This window comes from Ursus maritimus, unplaced genomic scaffold, assembly GCF_017311325.1.
Source record: "Ursus maritimus isolate PB19 unplaced genomic scaffold, ASM1731132v1 scaffold_21, whole genome shotgun sequence".
Classification (NCBI taxonomy): domain Eukaryota; kingdom Metazoa; phylum Chordata; class Mammalia; order Carnivora; family Ursidae; genus Ursus; species Ursus maritimus.
In genome coordinates this window covers 304,818-310,817 of record NW_024424564.1, presented here as the reverse complement: position 1 = coordinate 310,817, position 6,000 = coordinate 304,818, and the positions used below count along the sequence as shown (strand labels likewise).

Sequence of the window (6,000 nt, the reverse complement as noted above, 5' to 3'; positions counted from 1 at the left end):
GACAATTCAATTTTCACTTGATATAGAATTCTAGGTTGACATTTTTTTCTTAGTACTTCAAAGATGTCATTCCATTGTCTTCTGACTTGTATTGTTATCTTTGTGTTCTTATATGTGATGTTTCTTTATCAGAAATGAAAAATAAAACAACCAGATACACTTTACTCTTATTAAGAAAAAAAAGAGCTCAGTGTGGTAAGTTTCAGGGAAATGGGTACATTCATACTTCTGGTGGTATAAATTGTCAAAGTGTTCTTGTGGGGACAATCTGACCTAAGATACTAATGACCTAAAATATTTTTCTAGGCACATAGGAGAATAAATATATATAGAAGAACTTTGTAATTAAAAAGAAATAAGAGTCCGTTCCCACGTGCATCTGCAGTTCAAAATGTCACACCCATCCCCCTCAACTAAGCCCTCCAACCCCAATAACCCCCAAGTCTTCTTTGATGTGAATATTGGAGGGAAGCAAGTTGGTTGAACTGTCTTAGAATTGTTTGCAGGTATTGTATCCAAAACTGCAGAAAATTTTTGTGCCTTGTGTACAAGAGAAAAAGGCATTGGATTCACCACTGGGAAACCTCCCCATTTTGATGGATGCCCTTTCCATTGAATTATTAAGAAATTTAGGGGTGCCTGGGTGGCTCAGTTGGTTAAGTGGCTGTCTCCAGCTCAGGTCGTGATCCCAGGATCCTGGGATTGAGCCCCACGTTGGGCTCTCTGTCTGCTTCTCCCTCTCCTTCTGCCTGCTGCTCTGCCTGCTTGTACTCTCTCTCTGTTGAATAAATAAATAAAATCTTTTAAAAAAAAGAAAAAAGAATTTATGATTCAGGGTGTAGACTTCTTATATCAAAATGGGACAGAGAGAGAAAGTGTTTATGGTGAAAGTTTTGAGGATGAAAATTTCTTTTTTTTTAATTATTTATTTATTTATTTGTGTGTGAGAGAGAGAGAGACAGACAGAGAGCATGAGAGGAGAGAGAGAAGCAGACTCCCCACTGAGCAGGGTGCCCAATGCAGGGCTGGATCCCAGGACCCTGAGATCATGACCTGAGCCAAAGCCCGATACCCAACTGATTGAGCCACCCAGGCACCCCCAAACTTTCCTTTTTTTCTTTTAAAAAATATTTATGTATTTATTTTAGAGACAGCACTAGCATGAGTGGGGGGAGGTGTGGGGGAGAGGGAGAAGGAGAGAGTCTCAAGCAGACTCCCACTAGATGTGGAGCCGGAGGTGGGGCTTGATTCTCCAACCCTGAGATCATGACCTGAACTGAGATCCAGTCAGAGGTTTAAGCGACTGAGCCACCCTGGTGCCCTGAAGATGAAAATTTCTATTATAAGCACGGTCAGGGAGGTTTAATGAGCATGGCAAATGCAGGCTGCAATACAAATGGTTCTCAGTAGTTTCGACTCTTCATTTGGATGCGAGACAGGTGGTATTTAGCCAAGTAATTAAAGGAATGGGTGGGGCAAGGATACTGGAAAATGTAGAAGTGAAAGGTGAAAAACCTGCCAAATTGTGCATTATTGCAGAATGAGGAGAATTGAAGAAAGGGGATGATTGGAGCCTATTCCCAGAAGACGTTCTGGTGACCATCATCCAGATTTCCCTGAGGATGCAGACATAGCTTTAAAAGATGTAGATAAAATTTTACTGGTAACAGAAGACTTTAAAAACATCAGAAATACTTTTTTCAAATCCCAGAACTGGGAGATGGCCATTAAAAAATACAGAAAAGTTTTAAGGTATGTGGAAGTTTCAAAGACTGTTGTTGAGAAAACGGATAGATCGAAGCTTTAAACTGCATGCTGAATATTGGTGCTTGTAAACTGAAGATATCACACCGGCCGGGAGCAATTGACAGTTGTTCGGAGGCTCTTGAAATCGACCCATTGAATACCAAAGCATTGCATGTGAGCTGTCGGGGACAGCAAGGATTAAAAGAATACCATCACCCTCAGAGGCAGCCCTGTTGGGACCCCTCTCACTCTCGAGAGCTTTTTGTGTATCTTCACTTAATAAACTTCTATTGCTTTACTCCAAAACATAAAAATAAAAATAAAAAAGAAATAAAAGAATACGATCAAGCTGGTCCTGGAAGATAAAGCTATCCAGGCAGAATTGCTGAAAGTCAAACAAAAGATAAAAGCACAGAAAAATAAAGAAAAGGCAGCATATACAAAATTGTTTGCCTAATAAGGAATTCAGTTTTACTTAAATATTATACGTTGATTGTATAAAGGCAATAAGAAATTTTAAAGTTTTTTTTTTTTTTTAAGATTTTATTTATTTATTCGACAGAGAGAGAGACAGCCAGCGAGAGAGGGAACACAAGCAGGGGGAGTGGGAGAGGAAGAAGCAGGCTCCTAGCGGAGGAGCCTGATGTGGGGCTCGATCCCAGAACGCCGGGATCACGCCCTGAGCCGAAGGCGGACGCCTAACCGCTGTGCCACCCAGGCGCCCCTAAAGGTTTTTGTCTGTTATATATGATCCCTGATATGTTTCCTTTGATACTTCAGTTTCCCATATTTACAGTTTAGGAATACTGATAAGGGTTTACTCTTAAAAAAAAAAGTGTTAGATGGGAGCCTGGGTGGCTCAATCGTTAAGCCTCTGCCTTCAGCTCAGGTCATGGTCCCGGGGTCCTGGGATGGAGCCCCACATCGAGCCCCACATTCCTCTCCCACTCCCCCTGCTTGTGTTCCCTCTCTTGCTCCTTCTCTCTCTCTGTCAAATAAATAAATAAAAATCTTTTAAAAAAAGGGTTGGATACTACCATGAAATTATTTTGTTTGTTATAAAAAACAAACCAATATGGGGCACCTGTGTGTCTCAGTCGTTAAGCATCTGGCCTTTGGCTCAGGGCGTGATCCCAGAGTCCTGGGATCTAGCCCCGCATCGGGCTCCCTGCTCTGCTGGGAGCCTGCTTCTTCCTCTCCCACTCCCCCGGTTTGTGTTCCCTCTCTCACTGGCTGTCTCTCTCTCTCTGTCAAATAAATAAATAAAATCTTAAAAAAAAAAACCACAAACCAATAAACCCCACAAAAAACCAACCAACCAACAACCAAACAAGAAAACCCAAACCAAAATCATGATTACATTTATATAAAATACAAAAATAAGCAAGACTAAGTACTGTTAGAAGTTAAGATGGTGGTTACATTTGGGAGTAGTGACTGCAAGGGGACACAAAGGAAACTTTTGAGATGCTAGATATATCTATATCTATATCTATATAGATATATATAGATATAGATATAGATATATTTTTAGATTTTATTAGTTTGAGAGAGCGAGAGCCACAAGCTGGGGGAGCAGCCGGCACAGGGAGAAGCAGACTCCCTGCTGAGCAGGGAGCCTGATGCAGGACTCAATTCCAGGACCCTGGGATCGTGACTTGAGCCGAAGGCAGATGCTTAACTCACTGAGCCACCCAGGTGCCCCTGATATATATATTTTTTATCACGATTTTGTAGTTATACCATAAAAACCCCAAAACAAAGAAGGAAAAACTTGGTCACTTTTAGAGGTTTCTAGGTTATTAACTAAATATTCCTAAAAATGTATAAATAAAAAATCAAACATATATTCTAACCCCTAAAGGACTGTATTTCAGGGTTACATAATAATTAACAAGGGAAAAAAATTTTTTTTAAGTGGGCTTCACGCTGGGAGTGGAACTCATGACCCTGAGATCAAGAGTCAGATAACTGAGTGCAACACCGCCCCCCCCATCCCGGGCACACTGGGAAATTTCTTTTTTTTTTTTCCTTAAAGATTTTATTTATTTATGTGACAGAGATAGAGACAGCCAGCGAGAGAGGGAACACAGGCAGGGGGAGTGGGAGAGGAAGAAGCAGGCTCATAGCGGAGGATCCTGACGTGGGGCTCGATCCCACAACGCCGGGATCACGCCCTGAGCCAAAGGCAGACGCTTAACGACTGAGCCACCCAGGCGCCCCGGGAAATTTCTTTTTTTTTAAAGAAAAATCACAGCTAACAAGTTCAGAAGGAATTACGGAATTAGAAAATCACCAGCTTGGGAGATACAGGTTTTATAGGGCTCGAAGTTTAGGTATTTTGAAAGATCCTTTTAAGTAGAATACATACTTTTGGAACAAATTAGTTACAGCACTTTGGAAAGGATTCATGTAGGCGAGGGGCCCTGAAACTGAAAATCCATTAGCTTCGTGGTAAGTCTCCTCTGCCGAGTTCTGCCGGGCCCGACTCTTCCTACAGCCTCCAGTGATCTCTCAGGGAAATTTTTCACAAGATCAAATGTCTTAGATAATCTATTGATTGCATTTATGTATTTATTTTTCTTAGTGAGATGCTCTGGAACCTAAATTGTGCCTGTTGGTCTGGACTAGCTGCTCTCCGGACTGGCTCCATAGTTGATATCCTGGGACTTCCCTCTGTCATCATCACAGGGATGATTTTCACCTCTCTTGTGTGAATTCCTATGTCCTTGATCTCAGGTCTTCCTCTTTCTTGGCTTACTTCCTCTTTCTGGTGGAGAACAGCTTTACTGAGAAAAGGCACATAGGAGATAAATTGTTTGAGAGCTTACACTCATGAAGATGCCTTTCTTTATTCTACTCTCACACTTAGTTTATTGTTTGGGTATCAGACTCTAGATTGAAAATAATTTCCTTCAGAATTTTGAAGGCATTCTTTATTTTCTGGCTTCAGTTTGTTCTTGTTTTGTTTTGTGTGTGTGTGTTTTAGAAAATTTGCTCTATTTAAAAAGTGTATATAATATACCCCATGATATAAAATTCTAAACATAGTAGATTTTAAAAGGATCATAATGAAAAATATAGATATCTATTTTCTTTTCCTATGTATACCTTTTGTACATTTATTGTCTTTTTTTTTAAGATTTTATTTATTTATTTGACAGAGATAGAGACAGCCAGCGAGAGAGGGAACACAAGCAGGGGGAGTGGGAGGGGAAGAAGCAGGCTCATAGCGGAGGAGCCTGACATGGGGCTCGATCCCACAACGCCGGGATCACGCCCTGAGCCGAAGGCAGATGCTTAACGACTGCGCCACCCAGGTGCCCCTTGTACATTTATTGTCTTTTCTTAGGTTTGCATTTTTCTTTATTTTACAATCTGATTCATACTCACAGTAAAAACATTTTAAATATCATAGACAGGTATAAAGCAAAAAGTAGAAATTCCCTTCTCTCCATCCGCTCCTCAGATACTGGTAAATACCCTTTCACACTTTCAACCACCTGGATATATTTTTGGTTTTTGCATAAATGGTTCCACATTATACATGTTGTTCTGTAACTTATTTTTTTCCCTGAATACTGTAATGGAAATCTTTCATGAAACTACATTTACAGCTACTTCGTTCCTTTTTTTTTTTTAAAGATTTTATTTATTTGACAGAGATAGAGACAGCCAGTGAGAGAGGGAACACAAGCAGGGGGAGTGGGAGAGGAAGAAGCAGACTCATAGCAGAGGAGCCTGATGTGGGGCTCGATCCCATAACGCCGGGATCACGCCCTGAGCCGAAGGCCAACGCTTAACCGCTGTGCCACCCAGGCGCCCCTACTTCGTTCCTTTTTAAAAATGATTTTATTTGTTTATGTGAGAGAGAGAAAGCACACAGGGGCAGAGTGGGGTAGGGGAAGGGGCAGAGGAAGAAGCAGATACCCTGCTGAGCAGGGAGCCCAATACGGTGCTCCATCCCAGGACCCTGAGGTCATGACCTGAGCTGAAGGCAGCCGATCAACTTGCTGAGCCAGCCAGGTGCCCCTACTTGATTCTTTTTAATGCTTGTACTTTATTCGTTTATTTATCACTATCTGTTTAGCCAGTTCCCTCATGATGGCTATTCAAGGTATTTCCAATATTTTATTAATAAAAATAATGCTGCAACAAACATGTTAATAGCTTATTTAGACAAATGAGGTTATTATATTGACTTACAGATCCTACACTCCTTTTAAAAATCAGATTTTTAAAAAGATTTATTTA

General features: G+C 40.9%; 1 pseudogene; it reads left to right on the top strand.

Annotated features, from left to right (window-relative positions):
* Positions 1 to 391: 391 nt before the first annotated feature.
* Positions 392 to 2,203, top strand: LOC103682458 (annotated as a pseudogene).
* The last annotated feature ends 3,797 nt before the right edge of the window (positions 2,204 to 6,000 follow it).